This window comes from Anomaloglossus baeobatrachus, chromosome 8, assembly GCF_048569485.1.
Source record: "Anomaloglossus baeobatrachus isolate aAnoBae1 chromosome 8, aAnoBae1.hap1, whole genome shotgun sequence".
In the NCBI taxonomy this organism is placed as follows: Eukaryota; Metazoa; Chordata; class Amphibia; order Anura; family Aromobatidae; genus Anomaloglossus; species Anomaloglossus baeobatrachus.
The window spans coordinates 220,753,157-220,771,289 of record NC_134360.1 but is presented as its reverse complement, the minus strand read 5'-3'; positions in this window follow the sequence as shown (position 1 = coordinate 220,771,289).

Sequence of the window (18,133 nt, the reverse complement as noted above, 5' to 3'; positions counted from 1 at the left end):
AGTGAAGCAGTTCTGTGATTCCCCCAGCTGGAACCGTAGTTCTTCGACTGAGGCCATGTAGAATAACCCAAGTGAATCAGTTCTGTGATTCCCCCAGCTGGAACCGTAGATCCTCGGCTGAGGCCATGTAAAATAACCCAAGTGAAGCAGTTCTGTGATTCCACAGCTGGAACCATAGCTCCTCAGCTGAGGTCATGTAGAATAACTCCCCTTGTGACAGAAAAAAGGCTGTTTTATACCACTCAGGTCTCTAAAAGGATTGGTGGAGATGGCTGTTCTCTCATTGGTTGCTAGTTCAATATGACTGTATAATTTTCTACTGAACTACAGTATGTAGTCAGAAGGACTGAGGTAATCCACATTTACAGACAATAGGGCTCCGTTCAGTCTCACATGAGACAATGGCTAACTTCTCTTGGTATAGCAAACAAAGGAACCATACGTCTGGCCTCATTAAGAACAGTTCACTCCCTACGCAAGTGGCCAAACACTGAGCTGTCACACACATAACAGCTGCAATTACAATTTTAAAGTGTAAGATCCAGCACTACTTTACTAAAAAACCTACTACATCATTTATGCACCAAATTCCATAAAAGAGAAAAATGCAGCAAAAAAATACTGCAATAATGCAATAATCATAGCACATTACTATTAAGGATTTTGGGGACAACTGCCGAAACAATGCAGTGAACAGAAAGCAGCATATTCACATACAGTATGGAACAAGGCCTTAACATATTGCATTTTTTTTTACAATAATGTGGCCCTAGCAGCCGACAGGTTGTATGCAGTACTGTAGCTCAGCCTACAGGTTGTGTGCGGTACTGTGGCTCAGCCTACAGGTTGTGTGTGGTACTGTAGCTCAGCCTACAGGTTGTGTGCTGTACTGTGGCGCACCCTACAGGTTGTGTGCGGTACTGTGGCGCAGCCTACAGGCTGTGTGCGGTACTGTGGCTCAGCCTACAGGTTGTGTGCGGTACTGTGGCTCAGCATACAGGTTGTGTGCGGTACTGTGGCGCAGCCTACAGGTTGTGTGCTGTACTGTGGCGCAGCCTACAGGTTATGTGCGGTACTGTGGCACAGCCTACAGGTTGTGTGCGGTACTGTGGCTCAGCCTACAGGTTGTGTGCTGTACTGCGACTCAGCCTACAGGTTGGGTGCTGTACTGTGGCGCAGCCTACAGGTTGTGTGCAGTACTGAGGCTCAGCCTACAGGTTGTGTACGGTACTGTGGCTCAGCCTACAGGTTGTGTGCGGTACTGCGGCTCAGCCTACAGGTTGTGTGCTTTACTGCGGCTCAGCCTACAGGTTGTGTGCTTTACTGCGGCTCAGCCTATAGGTTGTGTGTGGTACTGCGGCTCAGCCTACAGGTTGTGTGCTTTACTGCGGCTCAGCCTATAGGTTGTGTGTGGTACTGCGGATCAGCCTACAGGTTGTGTGCGGTACTGCGGCTCAGCCTGCAGGTTGTGTGCTTTACTGTGGTTCAGCCTACAGGTTGTGTACGGTACTGCGGCTCAGCCTACACGTTGTGTGCGGTACTGCGGCTCAGCCTACAGGTTGTGTATGGTACTGCGGATCAGCCTACAGGCTGTGTATGGTACTGCGGCTCAGCCTACAGGTTGTGTACGGTACTGCGGCTCAGCCTACAGGTTGTGTATGGTACTGCGGCTCAGCCTACAGGTTGTGTATGGTACTGCGGATCAGCCTACAGGTTGTGTATGGTACTGCGTCTCAGCCTACAGGTTGTGTGCTTTACTGTGGTTCAGCCTACAGGTTGTGTGCGGTACTGCGGCTCAGCTTACAGGTTGTGTGTGGTACTGCGGATCAGCCTACAGGTTGTGTGCTTTACTGTGGTTCAGCCTACAGGTTGTGTAAGGTACTGCGGCTCAGCCTACAGGTTGTGTGTGGTACTGCGGATCAGCCTACAGGTTGTGTAAGGTACTGCGGCTCAGCCTACAGGTTTTGCATGGTACTGCGGCTTAACCTGATGCACTTGCATAGAGTGAGCTGCATTACCATGGACAGCCTTTTAGCCACGGTAGTGCTGTTTTGCAGAGCAGACCCCCTTACTGATTACTGCAGCAGTCATTAGTCTTATATTGTTTTAGATCCTCTCATTCGTACTGTGTAATAGGACCAATCATTTCTTCCTAGTGACAACCTTTTTCACTTTTTCCCATGTTAGTTTAGTAGCACACAACACTCAGGTTGGTTGTATTTGTGGATACAGACGCATGTAGCTGCAGTAATCCACTGTGGTGTGACAGAGCAGAGGGTCAGAGTAATAAGTGCTGGCTGCACGCATCGCTCGCTTGTTGGCTAGCGCTCCTGGCAGGGACCAATCTGGGTCTGCTCAGTCAACTGCGTGGTAGGCTTTTCACATGGTAGGACAACGGAGTGCACAGTCCACCCGGCAGCTGGCAACTGGATGGGAAATATAGGTTACGAAAAAGGTGATTAGCAAATACAGTCATATGAAAATGTTTGGGCACCCCTATTAATGTTAACCTTTTTTCTTTATAACAATTTGGGTTTTTGCAGCAGCTATTTCAGTTTCATATATCTAATAACTGATGGACCTGAGTAATATTTCTGGATTGAAATAAGGTTTATTGTACTAACAGAAAATGTGCAATCCACATTTAAACAAAATTTGACCGGTGCAAAAGTATAGGCACCTCAACATAAAAGTGACATTAATATATTGTAGATCCTCCTTTTGCAAAAATCACAGCCTCTAGTCGCTTCCTGTAGCTTTTAATGAGTTCCTGGATCCTGGATGTAGGTATATTTGACCATTCCTGTTTACAAAACAATTCCAGTTCAGTTAAGTTTGATGGTCGCCGAGCATGGACAGCACGCTTCACATCATCCCACAGATGTTCAATGATATTCAGGTCTGGGGACTGGGATGGCCATTCCAAAACATTGTAATTGTTCCTCTGCATGAATGCCTGAGTAGATTTGGAGCGGTGTTTTGGATCATTGTCTTGCTGAAATATCCATCCCCTGCGTAACTTCAACTTCGTCACTGTGTCAGAGTTCTGGGTTTTCCAGTTCTCTTTTGAAAGAGCTTGCCCTTTGTTAACATGGAGTTGCTGTTCTGTTGCCCTACTTCCTGTCCATCTGTTTAAAAGGCCGCCCCTAAGCTTAGTCCAGTGCCTGAGTATACTGCTTGCTGTGTACTCCTGCTTTGCTGCTCTTGGTTCCTGATTGACATTTGGATCCTCCTGAAAGACAACCGACACCGACTCTGGACTTCACCTGGTCTCATCAAGTTGTGCCCGGACTCCGTCTGCCGTCTTTGCTCAGCACTTCTGCCCAGTTCCTTCCGGTTCGTTACCACTTTGGACTCTCATCCCGTACGGACATTTTTGGACTATACCTATTGCCCTTTGTGTCCCGGCTGCTGCGCATTTAGGCCTTCTGGGGTGATTGCCAGACAGTCCCTGTATAGGGGTTCGCTCTTGGTGGTCTCCCTGGGGGAGTCCGGTGCGTGGTCCCGGGAATTCCCCTTCGCTCCGATCCTGGAAGGTATTTCCTGTGTTTTATGTTCTACTGTGTTTTGTTCCGTTTATGTACATCTTGTTGCTTACATATTATAAACATCTTTGCACCAAGAACTCGTCTCTGGTTGTCATTGCCCTAACGCAATCGAAATCCTCAGTACATACAATAGTATTACATTATACTCAGGCCATAAAAGGATTTCGCTGGGGCAATGACTGAGACACGAGTAGATCAGCTTTTTTCCATGATTAACTCCTTGCAGCAGGAGATGGAGGCGGTGCAGAATAAACTTAGAGATGTGGAGACACAGCTGGGCCATGATCACCAGGTACTGGGTCCGGCTATTCAGGATTTACAAACCAGAGTGGAGGCTCAGGAAGCCGCCCCCCTATGTCCGTATCAGCTGCCGGTATGCCTAGGTTACCCCCGTTTCGTTTTAGTGGTGATCGTAGTCAGTTTCGTGGATTTGTTAACCAGTGTATACTGTTTTTTGATGTACATGCTGATTATTACCGTTCTGACCGGTCAAAAGTGTTATGTATAATCATGTTGTTAACCTCCCGAGCACTGGCTTGGGCTAATCCTATGATAGAGAATCGTGATATCCGTTTAAATCACCTGGATGACTTTTTAACAGCAATGGAGCAAATGTTTGATGATCCGAATCGCCGTGCTACCGCTGAATCGGCTTTCCTTTCCTTATGTCAGGGAAAGCGGTCTGTCGTTGAATACGCCACTGAGTTCAAGAGGTTAGTGGTAGACACCGACTGGGGAAACAATGCGTTATCAGTTTTCAGAAAAGGTTTGTCCGGTACCATCAAGGACGAGTTAGCTCGTTCCGAATCTCCAGGGGATTTTGAACTGTTTCTCCAACACTGTGTGCGTATCGATACCCGCTTGACGGAACGTAGACAGGAAAAATGGGCAGCTGTAAACCGGGTAACCAACTTTGCGTTTCCTTCCAGAGAACCCGCTCTCAGGACGCCACGGGAGGCCGAGGATGTTCCTATGCAAGTGGACTCTCTACAAAAGCGAGAGACCAACGAACGTCGTGAACACCGGCTCCGTGAGCGTTTGTGTTTCTATTGTGGTCAATCGGACCATTTCCTGATTGACTGCCCAAAACGTCCAAATCGCCCAAATAAGGTATTGGCGGCCATGGCAGAGTGTGACAACACGGACGCAGAGTCCGATATCTCTGAGGCAAGTGGACACCTGGATGCGGTATTTCCCTTGACTGTAATGTCAACTTCACCTAAGGACTCAGAAGGGAAATACACCCATTGCTCGCTTCCCATTCAGATACGGTGGGAGGGACAGTTAATTCCAACATCTGCTATGATAGACTCTGGGGCAGGGGGAAATTTCATGGACTCTTCTTTTGCCAGGAAACACGGTATCCAGACACAACAAAGATCCTCACCGGTTACCATGGAGACGGTAGACGGATCTCCATTAGTTTCTGGACCAGTTGATCGGGAAACAGTACCCCTAGAATGTGTGATGAAGCCAGGTCAGCAGGAGACCCTTGTTTTCATGTTAATTTCTTCTCCCCATTTTCCGATAATTTTAGGAATTCCGTGGCTGCGGTCTACAAATCCAGTCATCGATTGGGAGACTAAAGAAATATCCTTCCCACCGCAGAGTGGTCCGACCATTAGTCCAACTGTACCGGTTCCAGTAACGCCGAATGCAGAGGGCACTGTAAAGGTACCTGTTCTACCCCCGGTTTATCATGACTTCGCTGATATATGCGACAAAAGAAAAGCAGATCGGCTTCCCCCGCATAGACCGTATGATTGTCCCATAGACTTACTCCCAGGGGCAGAGATCCCGTTTGGTCATGTCTACCCGTTGGCGGCACCTGAGTTAGAAGCACTAAAGGATTACATCGATGAAAGTCTAGCCAAGGGTTTTATTCGCCCTTCTACCTCACCAGCAGGGGCACCCATCTTTTTTGTAAAAAAGAAAGAGGGGACTCTGAGACCTTGTATCGACTACCGGGAACTAAATAAGATAACCATCCGGAACCGGTATCCGTTACCGTTGATTCCTGAGCTATTGGAGAGAGTCCAACAGGCAAAGATATTCACTAAATTGGATCTCCGTGGGGCATATAATCTACTCCGCATACGTCCCGGAGACGAGTGGAAGACAGCGTTCAGATGTCGGTATGGACATTATGAGTACCTAGTGATGCCTTTTGGACTTTGTAACGCTCCTGCGGCTTTCCAACACATAGTCAACGATATTTTCAGGGATATAATGGACCAATTCATGGTGATTTACCTGGATGATATCTTAATCTTTTCTGATTCCCTACAGGAACACCAGGAGCACGTCAAGACAGTACTTACCCGACTGAGGGATAACCACCTGTATATTAAACTGGAGAAGTGCGAATTCCATTGCTCAAAAATACAATTTTTAGGATATGTCATCTCTCCTCAGGGACTGAACATGGAGTCTGGCAAGATACAAGCAATTCTAGACTGGCCGGAACCGGGAAACATCAAGGAGGTACAACGCTTTGTCGGTTTTGCCAATTTTTACAGACGCTTTATCCGTAACTTTTCAGAGATCGTCCGTCCTATTACTCTGTTAACCAAGAAAGGACAGAAGTTTGTGTGGTCCGCCCAGGCCCAGGAAGCTTTCAATCGTCTCAAGGTTTGTTTTACCTCAGCACCAATACTAATGCACCCGAATCCCGCACTCCCCTTTATTGTGGAAGTCGACGCTTCCGATTATGCATTAGGGGCTATCCTTTCCCAAAGAACTGGGGACAAGAGTCTCTTACATCCGTGTGCTTTCTTTTCTCGCCGGTTGCCCCCTGCAGAAAGGAACTATGACATTGCGGACAAGGAATTGTTGGCGATTATTGCAGCTTTTAAGGAATGGAGACACCACTTACAGGGAGCAGCGCAGCAAGTGATAGTTCTCACAGACCATCGTAACCTGGAATTCCTTAAATCTGCCAGGTGCCTGTCCCCACGGCAAGCCCGTTGGAGCTTGTTCCTTAACCAGTTCAATTTTATCGTTACATACCGTCCAGGTTCACGTAATGGGAAAGCCGATGCCTTGTTCCGAATCCACGCCATGGACTCCGTGCCTGGAACCCCGTCTCAGACCGTGTTATCTGATGCCAATTTCGTTGGAGTAATTCAGGACCAGGACTTGTGGAAGGACATCAAGCTGGCCTATGATGGTGATGTATTTCTTGCTGCCCCCCCGACTGATGTGACTCTTGTCCTTCGGAATGGTGTGTGGTTGAGAGAGCGACGTATTTATGTCCCGGAGGCTGTAAGACTTCGGGTTCTCAAATTGGTCCATGACTCCGTGTTGGCAGGTCATAGGGGGGTACAGAAGATGCAGGAATTTCTGAGTCGTTTTTTCTGGTGGCCAACCTGTTTAAAGGATGTGAAAGACTATGTCCACTCATGTGTGGTTTGTGCCCGGTGCAAGGTCCCTCGTGTGGCTCCTACGGGACTCCTTCAACCGTTACCCGTTCCATCTCGCCCTTGGGGATCCATCTCAATGGATTTTATTGTGGAGTTGCCAGTCTCAGGCGGTAACAATACCATTTTAGTGGTGGTGGATCGGTTGACCAAAGCTGCTCACTTTATTCCATGTACCGGTCTTCCCTCAGCCGCAGAGACAGTGGATTTGGTTATCCAGAATGTATTTCGACTGCATGGGGTACCAGATGAGATCATCTCTGACCGGGGCGTGCAGTTCACGTCTAAATTCTGGAAGGGGTTTTGTTCGGCACTCCGTATTGATGTCTGTTTGTCTTCTGCATACCATCCTCAGACAAATGGGCAAACCGAACGGACTAATCAAACCCTGGAGCAGTACCTATGTTGTTATGTCAGCCATCTGCAGGATGATTGGTTGAAGCTGCTTCCTTTGGCGGAGTTCTCGTATAACAACACCCAGAGCAGCTCCACTAAGGTAACGCCCTTTTTCGCTAACTTGGGTTACCATCCGAATGTTTTGCCTAGGTCACCGGTGGCGGTTTCGGTGCCAGCGGTGGAGGACAGAGTGACGGAGCTACGACAGAATCTGGAGGTTTTAAAGGACTCTTTGGCTTCGGCTCAGGAGCGTTACAAGAAGTCGGCAGACACTCACCGGAAACAGGCACCCATGTATAAGGTAGGGGACTCGGTGTGGTTATCCACCAAAAACCTGAAATTGGGTGTTCCTTCGCAGAAGCTGGGGCAGAAATTCATCGGTCCATTTAGGATCACCGGGATCGTGAGTCCTGTTGCCTGTCGGCTGAGGTTGCCGCACCATTTGAAGGTACACCCGGTCTTTCATGTTTCGCTACTCAAACCTGTCTCCCCTAATCCGTTTCATGGCCGTATCGTGCCTCCTCCTCCGCCTGTGATGGTTGACGGCCAGGAGCAGTTCGTGGTTGAGGACATTATTGACTCCCGGCTCCATTGGCATCGGCTTCAGTATCTGGTACGTTGGCAGGGGTACTCCCCCGAGGACGATTCCTGGGAACCCGTGGGTAACATTCGTGCGCCCCGGAAGGTTGCTCAGTTTCATCGGCGGTACCCGGACAAGCCAGGCCCTGATCCGTCCTGAGGCCGTTTCTGGGGGGGGGGAGTACTGTCAGAGTTCCGGGTTTTCCAGTTCTCTTTTGAAAGAGCTTGCCCTTTGTTAACATGGAGTTGCTGTTCTGTTGCCCTACTTCCTGTCCATCTGTTTAAAAGGCCGCCCCTAAGCTTAGTCCAGTGCCTGAGTATACTGCTTGCTGTGTACTCCTGCTTTGCTGCTCTTGGTTCCTGATTGACATTTGGATCCTCCTGAAAGACAACCGACACCGACTCTGGACTTCACCTGGTCTCATCAAGTTGTGCCCGGACTCCGTCTGCCGTCTTTGCTCAGCACTTCTGCCCAGTTCCTTCCGGTTCGTTACCACTTTGGACTCTCATCCCGTACGGACATTTTTGGACTATACCTATTGCCCTTTGTGTCCCGGCTGCTGCGCATTTAGGCCTTCTGGGGTGATTGCCAGACAGTCCCTGTATAGGGGTTCGCTCTTGGTGGTCTCCCTGGGGGAGTCCGGTGCGTGGTCCCGGGAATTCCCCTTCGCTCCGATCCTGGAAGGTATTTCCTGTGTTTTTATGTTCTACTGTGTTTTGTTCCGTTTATGTACATCTTGTTGGTTACATATTATAAACATCTTTGCACCAAGAACTCGTCTCTGGTTGTCATTGCCCTAACGCAATCGAAATCCTCAGTACATACAATAGTATTACACACTGATTCTTGCACATTATTGTCAAGAATCTGCTGATACTGAGTTGAATCCATGCGACCCTCAACTTTAACAAGATTCCCGGTGCTGGTATTGGCCACACAGCCCCAAAGCATGATGGAACCTCCAACAAATTTCACTGTGGGTAGCAAGTGCTTTTCTAGGAATGCCGTGTTTTTTTGCCTCCATGCATAACGCCTTTTTGTATGACCAAACAACTCAATCTGTTTCATCAGTCCCCAGGACCTTCTTCCAAAATGTAACTGGCTTGTGCAAATGTGCTTTTGCATACCTCAGGCGACTCTGTTTGTGGCGTGCTTGCAGAAACGGCTTCTTTCGCATCACTCTCCCATACAGCTTCTCCTTGTGCAACGTGCGCTGTATTGTTGACCGATGCACATTGACACCATCTGCAGCAAGATGATGCTGCAGGTCTTTGGAGGTGGTCCGTGGATTGTCCTTGACTGTTCTCACCATTCTTCTTCTCTGCCTTTCTGATATTTTTCTTGGCCTGCCACTTCTGGGCTTAACAAGAACTGTACCTGTGTTCTTCCATTTCCTTACTATGTTCCTCACAGTGGAAACTGACAGTTTAAATCTCTGAGACAACTTTTTGTATCCTTCCCCTGAACAACTATGTTGAATAATCTTTGTTTTCAGATCATTTGAGAGTTGTTTTGAGGAGCCCATGATGCCACTTTTCATAGGAGATTCAAATAGGAGAACAACTTGCAAGTGGCCACCTTAAATACCTTTTCTCATGATTGGATACAACTGCCCATGAAGTTCAAAGCTCAGAGGTTACAAAACCAATTTAGTGCTTTAGTAAGTCAGTAAAAAGTAGTTAGGAGTGTTCAAATTAAGAAATTGATAAGGGTGCCCATACTTTTGCACCGGTCAAATTTTGTTTAAATGCGGATTGCACATTTTCTGTTAGTACAATAAACCTCATTTCAATCCAGAAATATTACTCAGTCCATCAGTTATTAGATATATGAAACTGAAATAGCTGCTGCAAAAACCCAAATTGTTATAAAGAAAAAAGGTTAACATTAATAGGGGTGCCCAAACTTTTCATATGACTGTAGTTACTGTATTTGCATTAATGAAATTGAAAGGGGTAACATACAGTCCTAGGAGGCATCATAGTGTTGTCTATTCAGAGCAATTGGACACTGCATTATTTGCAATTTGTCATGCATCAATTTGCTACAAATCAAATTTTGTGGAAAAGTTCAGGGGAGCGGGCAAATTTGAGAGGAAGGGACAGCCCAAGTATAAATAGAAACCCAAAGGCAATACATTAAGGATCGGGGGGGGGGGGGGAGCTACACTTCACCATAGCATTGCAATGCAACAGGGGACAAGAGAGAAAAAAGAAGGGACCATGAGACAGAATGATACAATACAACAAAAAATAAGACAATTTTATTAACTTTTGCAGTCAAGTACTAAAGGTTGTGATAGGGTTACTCACTCAGCTTGCTTGTCAAGGTACTAACGACAGAAACACTTTCACTTAAAAAGTACACCACATAAACTGCGGTCCAGGAACATAATATTACATGGTATCACAGTCCGTTTCATTTGCGGTAAGCCCACGCAGGTTTGGATACAAATTGCCCCTAGAAGTATCCCTATGGAGTTCTCAGCAGCCTCCACACACTGCTCCGGTCTGGAGAAGTGAATCTTTTCTCTCTCAGAGGTTTCTTCTGAAGGTATAACAACCTCCACACACTGCCCTGCTCAAAAGAAGTGAATCCTGTCTCTCTCACTCTTAGAGGTTTCCTCTGGAGTTATAACAACCTCCACACACTGCCCCAGTCTGGAGAAGTGAATTCACTCTCTCTGTCTCAGAGGTTTCTTCTACAGGAATAACAACCTCCACAAACTGCCCTAGTCTGAAGAAGTGAAATCTCTTTCTCTCTATCTCTCAGAGGTTTCTTCTGGAGGTATAACAACCTCCACACACTGAACATGTCTTAAACAAACAGACACCATTTTAAGGAATGAGATACACCCATGGGTGGAGGTATGTGGACAGCCAGACCCACCAGTCTCTCCAGCTAACCATAAAACCTGATAAAACCTGTCCCTGGAATGCCCTTAGATATCTTGTGGCACTACAGGCACCAGAGCAGACATTCAGGTTTACACCACCTCTGTAATACATACCGGCCGCCATCTTACAATGGGTTCTCTGGTTTGGCCAACAAAGTTTTGTTAGAGGAGCACCTAGAACTAAGGGGTACTTTGCACGTTGCGACATCGCTAGCATCGGCTAGCGATGCCGAGCGCGATAGTACCCGCCCCCGTCGCACATGCGATATCTTGTGATAGCTGCCGTAGGGAGCATTATCGCTACGGCAGCTTCATACGCACTTACCTGCCCTGCGACGTCGCTCTGGCCGGCGACCCACCTCCTTCCTAAGGGGGCGGATCGTGCGGCGTCACACCGACGTCACACGGCAGGCGGCCAATAGAAGCGGAGAGGCAGAGATGAGCGGGACGTAAACATCCCGCCCACCTCCTTCCTTCCGCATTGCCGCTGGAGGCAGGTAAGATGTTCCTCGCTCCTGCGGCTTCACACGCAGCGATGTGTGCTGCCGCAGGAACGAGGAACAACATCGTATCTCATATTGGTGCGACATTATGAAAATGACCGACGCTACACAGATCACCGATTTACGACGCTTTTGCGATTGTTTATCGACGCATCTAGGCTTTAAACGTTGCGACGTCGTTACCGGTGCCGGATGTGCGTCACTTTCGATTTGACCCCGACGATATCGCAGTAGCGATGTCGCAGCGTGCAAAGTACCCCTAAGGGTTTACACCAGATACAATTTGGTGTTCCATTCCTTTGCAGCGCCCCCCCAAAATAGTATTAGTGGTCTTCTGTCAGTGTAACACATGAGTTTTTGGATCCTCCCAGATCGAAAAAACTCTTTGTAGCCGCTCGTCTTTGGCCAAGAGGTGACAGTTCTATAAAGGTACCTTGGTAGGGTATTTAATGAGGGTGTTTCTTTCTACCCCACCAGCCCCTTTAAACACGGATAGTTCTCTCTTATACTTTGGCGATTATATTGTATCACAGTTGCTCGATACACGTTCAGCCTCTTCCTATCCCGTTATGTTTTATGCCTCTCTACCAAAATGCAGCCTCCTGAAAACAAACTAATTAAGCCGTGATTTACGCAGACGTCCCGGATTCCCAATCTTCTCTTAATTACGGTTTAAATTATTATTTAGCAATACTTGATTTTATAAGTTAACTGTTCTCAACAGACAAAGAAAGAGCAAGACGCAGATTTACACGACTCCCAAACGGGCCGGCAGAAATCACTGGACGTATTTTTAACTAGTTGGAAAGGTTATAGGATCTTAGACAAAATACTCCAGGGAGAAGAATGACAGCACTTACACAAATTATCTCACAAGCAAAATGGCAGAGACAGCACAGAGGATCCGTTTTTTAAGATAGGAACATAAAATCTGAGCAGAGATGTGATTTGCCTATAATTAATCCTGACCAAGTGGTTTGTAGAACCAACTCAAGATGATATTGCTCCGCTGTCTCCCAACCTCATTGTTTCATCCCCACTCAAGATTTATTTCATAATGTCCATAAAATGCTAATTAAGGCTCTTAATTCAAGGGTAAAATATGAGAAAAATCTATACTAAGGGCTCCTTTTATTGAAATGCAAATCTTACAGCAATTTTTTTCGGGGCTTTTTAAATTGGTCACATTTTAACCTTCACAAACCGATAAAGTGCGAACTAAATTCTTTTGCTTCCAAGAACTTTTTTTAGGCTACTTGAAAAAAAAAAAAAAGTTTCATCTTTCGTTTTTCAGGGATCATTTGGTAGATGAGCAGTAAGGTAACAGGTTTTTACTTTCCTTGTTGGGCTGCATGACTGTCATTTGGGGCTTTGCAGATGGTGAATATGCACTAACCACCCCACGCTTGCATGAAGCCTTCTTCTGCAATCCTCAACTTATCCAGTCTTCTGCCCAGTGCTGACAGAGGTGGTAAGTGGCGCATGCGCAGTGCGCTCAGTGATTCTTAGGTGCTAAATGATGCATGCATGCACAGTGCGCTCAGGGATTTGGAGGCGCTAAGTGGTGCATGTGCACATGCACAGTGGGCTCAGTAATTCCGAAGTGCTAAGTGCCGCATGCACAATGTGCTCAGTGATTCGTAGGTGCTAAGTGGTGCATGCACAGTGTGTTCAGTGTTTCAGAGGTGCTAAGTGGTTCATGCACAGCACGCTCAGTGATTCGGTGGTGCTAAGTGACGCATGCAAAGTGCACTCAGTGGTTGATAGGTGCTAAGGGCCACATGCACAGTGCACTCAGTAATTCAGAAGTGGTAAGTCATGCATGCACAGTGCACTCAGTGTTTCAGAGGTGCTAAGTAGTACATGCACAGTGCACTCAGTGATTCGGAGGTGCTAAGTTGCACATGCACAAGGTGCTCAGTGTTTCAGAGGTGCTCAGTAGTACATGCACAGTGCACTCAGTGGTTCAAAGGTGCTAAGTGGTGCATACACAGTGCACTCAGTGATTCAGAGGTGCTAAGTAATGCATGCGCAGTGCGCTCAGTGATTCAGAGGTGCTAAGTAGTACAAGCGCAGTGCACTTAGTGATTCAGAAATGCTCCGTGGTGCATGCACAGTGCGCTCAGTCTTTCAGATGTGGTAAGTGGTGCATGCGCAGTGCAGTCAGTGATTCGGAGGGGCTAAGTGGCGCATGCACAGTGCACTCAGTGTTTCAGAGGTGCTAAGTAGTACATGCACAGTGCACTCAGTGGTTCAAAGGTGCTAAATGGTGCATACACAGTGCACTCAGTGATTCAGAGGTGCAAAGTAATGCATGCGCAGTGTGCTCAGTGATTCAGAGGTGCTAAGTAGTACATGCGCAGTGCACACAGTGATTCAGAAATGCTCAGTGGTGCATGCACAGTGCGCTCAGTGTTTCAGATGTGCTAAGTGTGACGACATGGACTCTCATGCGTTAAAGTTTCTTAAAATCCAGCCAGACAGCATGATAGATTGTCTATAGATGGGGGAGAAGTCCCTCATTGTTTTTACAAGACTCTTGTTGACTCAATGTAATTGTGTTGGCCATTGAAAGCCAGAGGTATTGTTCTCCAGACATTTCCAGTAACCATTGTATTGTAGTTGTGTATTGATAATGTAATTACCTTATTAGCCATTGTCTAGTTGGTGACTCCCAGTTTACATGTACACCCTCAGTCTTTCTACCCATATCATTTAAATGAACATTGTCCATGCAGCTTGAAATTCCTCCAATGGGAGAAGCAATCTTGTCCAACCAATCGATGAGGACGCAGTGTATCCAAGTGGAAGGTTGTGGCTATAAAAAGGACTTCTTTAAGCCACCAGGGGTGGTTGATGGATGGTTGATGGATTCAGTCTAAGCTCTTTGGAGCTGACTGGAGGATCAGGACATCTTATGGCTTCAATCTAGGGACTCCGGATCCGGTTGGAGACCATATCCACAGCCTAGGGATTTCGACTCCGGCTGCCAGGATTGTAACATCAAACCAGGACTACCTAAGGAGGACGAGAGCGCCCACTGAGCCCCGTGTCTCCACACTAAGTGGTGCATGCGCAGTGCAGTCAGTGATTCGGAGGTGCTAAGTGGCGCATGCGCAGTGTGCTCAGTGTTTCAGAGGTGTTAAGTAGTACATGCACAGTGCGCTCAGGGATTCAGAGGTTCCAACATTCTGCCTAATGGTAACGTGTCTGATGGGCCTATCATGCAGACTGTCAGTAGACTAATTATTTAAAGTGGCTTTTAATATTGCTCTTTGTTTAGTGCTATATTACCACCACCCAGTGTATTTTACATAGTACTGTTTTCACTATTGGACATAGACTGAAAAGGGCCACTGTGCAAGAACAATATATGGGCCCTTTGCAGCCCAGGAGCTCATAAAAATGCAAAATCGCACCTCTATTGGAAGTAGAAATGGGCCCAATTACCTCTTAGGTCCATGTGCGGCCGCCCAGGTTATACCAATGATATGTCGGTCCCAGACTGTTCTTTTCTATTTCACCTCTCATTGTTTGACTCTCTGTTTCCATTGTTATTTCCTGCCTCTTCTGGATTATGATCCAGTTTTCTCCTGACTTTGCCCTTGGATCCCAATTGTATCACAGGCATGTCATTCTCTGGATCGGTCCTTGGCTTAGTCGATTACGTTATCCAGTTTGCACCAATATTAACAACAACTTTCCAAATGCATCCTGTAGAGAAAGGGCCAGATCCATGTGTAGAGGATAATTCTTAGTTTCTGCAAAGCAAAGTGGTCTGAGACTGTAGAAGCCCACCCTTAGCCGAGAGTATGATTGTCATGCTTCTGTCACACGGCATTTTGCATAAACGTTGCCGACTGTAAGGCTATGTGCGCACACTGCGTTTTTTTGACGCTGCGTTTTCGTGCGTTTTTGGCCGCTAAAAACGCACAAAAACGGACCTGCGGCAAAAAACGCACGCGTTTTGCCGCGATTTGGTGCGTTTTTGTGCTGCGTTTTGCTGCATTTTTGCTCACTGCGTCCTTATGCGTTTTTTATCAGTGAACAAAAAAAAAAAGGTCTGATGTCATTTCCTTCTTCAATGTGTTCTTCATTCTCCACTAGTGTATGCAGAAGAGCAGACAGCTGCAGAACTACAAGGCTCAGCATACTCCATCCAATAGTGTATGCAGGAGAGCAGACAGCAGCTGCAGAACTACAAGGCTCAGCATGCTCCATCCAGGACTGTATGCTTGAGGGAGAGTCAGGGGGAGCAGACCTACAAGGCTCAGCATCCTCCATCCAATAGTGTATGCAGGAGAGCAGACAGCAGCTGTCGAACTACAAGGATCAGCATCCTCCTTCCAGGACTGTATGCAGGATTTCTTTGCCCCCCCAAACAAAAAAAATGACGTGGGCTTCGCCATATTTTTGTATGCTAGCCGGGTACAGCAGGCAGGTACGGGCTGCCCCCAACCCCCAGCTGCCTATTTGTACCCGGCTGGGAACCAAAAATATAGGGAAGCCCTTTTTTTTTAAATTATTTTATGAATTTCATGAAATAATTTAAAAAAAAAATGACGTGAGCTTCGCCCAATTTTTGAGTCCAGCCGGGTACAACTAGGCAGCTGGGGATTGGATTCCACAGTGCAGGGTGCCCATGCTTTCTGGGCACCCCCGCTGTGAATTGCAGTCCCGCAGCCACCCCAGAAAATGGCGCTTTCATAGAAGCGCCATCTTCTGGCGCTGTATCCAACTCTTCCAGCTGCCCTGAAGCCGGGTGGCTCGCTGGGTACTAATGGGGTTAGGGCTAGCTGTATATTATCAGCTGGCCCTAAGCCCAAAATTCATGGTGTCACGCCAATATTAGACATGGCCACCATGAATTTCTAGTAAAGATAAAAAAAAAACACAACACACAGAAAAATATTTTTATTAGAAATAAAACACAACACAATTAGTGACTCCATCTTTATTGAAATAAAGAACCCCCCCTCCGCAGTAATCCTGGGTCAAGGGTCCCGCGCCATCCAATCCAGATCCAATATCATCTGATCGGTTTGCTGGAAGGCAAAGCGATCAGATGATGTGTCAGGATCAAGTGCCTGAATCCCATCACACATCAGCTGATTGTATAAAAGCCGATTGATTATACAATCAGCAGATGCATCGGTGCAAAAAAAAATAAAAAAAATAATACTCACTTATGTGCTGATTACCGGCAGCTCCTGCAGCGATGGGGCGGGAGTCTGATCCTGTACGATCGCTGGAGCAGCTGCCGGTAATCAGGGATGAAGTCTCCTGACGCATCCGCTGATACCGGCCGGGCGCCCGCGTCACCGCGATACTTACGATCACCAGATGCGTCAGGTGACTGCATCAGGTGATCCATCGCCAGGTCCTGCATCCATCGGAGGTTTCCCGGCCGTCTGCACACAGCCGGAGCGGGGGTGGCGATACCGTGAGAGGAGATGGGAGCGGGCATGGCACCGGGAGTCTGCAGACAGGTGAGTATAACTTTTTTTTTTTTTTTTTTTTACTGTTAACTTTTGTTTTCGCAGCCGCTTCCACCTCCCGCCCAGACATGGCGCCGCACGGCAGCATACATGCACAGGACGGGAGGTGGAAGCGACGGTGACGGTACCGGGAGGATTCACGCTTCTGTATATACTGACAGAAGGAATCCTCTTCCTGTACACGTCACTTTACTACCCACCTCCTGCGTTTATAGCTGCGTTTTTGGTCTTAGAAACGCACCAAAACGCACCAAAACGCAGCTATTTGCGTTTCTCATTGCGTCTTTCAACATCCCATTGAACTCAATGGATGAAAAACGCAGTGAAAAACGCGGGAATAATTGACATGCTGCGTTTTTGTGGCACCACAAAAACGCAGCTGAAAAAAAACAGATGTGTGCGGACAGCAAAAATGAAAACTCATAGACTTTGCTGGGGAAGCAAAGTCCTGCAGTTTTGAGGCCAAAAACGCACCCGAAAAACGCGCAAAAACGCCGCGAAAAACGCACTGTGCGCACATAGCCTAATGGCGGCATTGGACTCTATTCAGATTGCAGATTCTGACACTCTTCCGATGATTTTTCTGGTGTCTGACATCAAAACAGGCAAACTTGGGCATCAACCTTCTGTGTTCTGATTCATAGACTGGCTAGTAAGAGTTAATCTCTGCTAGTCTGCTTGCTCCCTTAACCACATGTTGTGGGGAGGCCTATCACACCTGCTCCCCTCCTATTTATGCTGGTGGAATCCTTCTACCCATGTGTGACGGGGTCCTTCTCCCATATCACACAATCAACAGAGCGAGAGATGGCTGTGCAATCCAAAGAGCATTTATTCCAAGAAAATCAAATGGTCCATAACGTAATCCACCATACAGAGGGTAAAAATACTAAAGAAACACAAATATAGTCCAGTAATGGATAAATGTCCAGGTCTCTCTGAGGAGCCGCACCTTCAGCCCAGAGGATCAATCTTTGTCCTTCTCTCTTCAAGTTCTCAGACTGCCTCATCCCCCCAGGTAAGCAAAGAAGTTAGGTAGAATGTAGGCCTCCTCCCCCACACTTAAGGAGGCGTTACACGCTACGATTTATCTGACAATATGTCGGCAGGGTCACGGTTTCCATGACGCACATACGGCATCATTAGCGACATCGTTGCGTGTGACACCTACGTGCAACTCCAAACGATCGCAAATAGGTTGAAAATCGTTGATCGTTAACACATCGTTCATTTTTAAAATATTGTTCGTCGTTTGGATTGCAGCAGACATATTGGTACGTTTGACACCCTGCC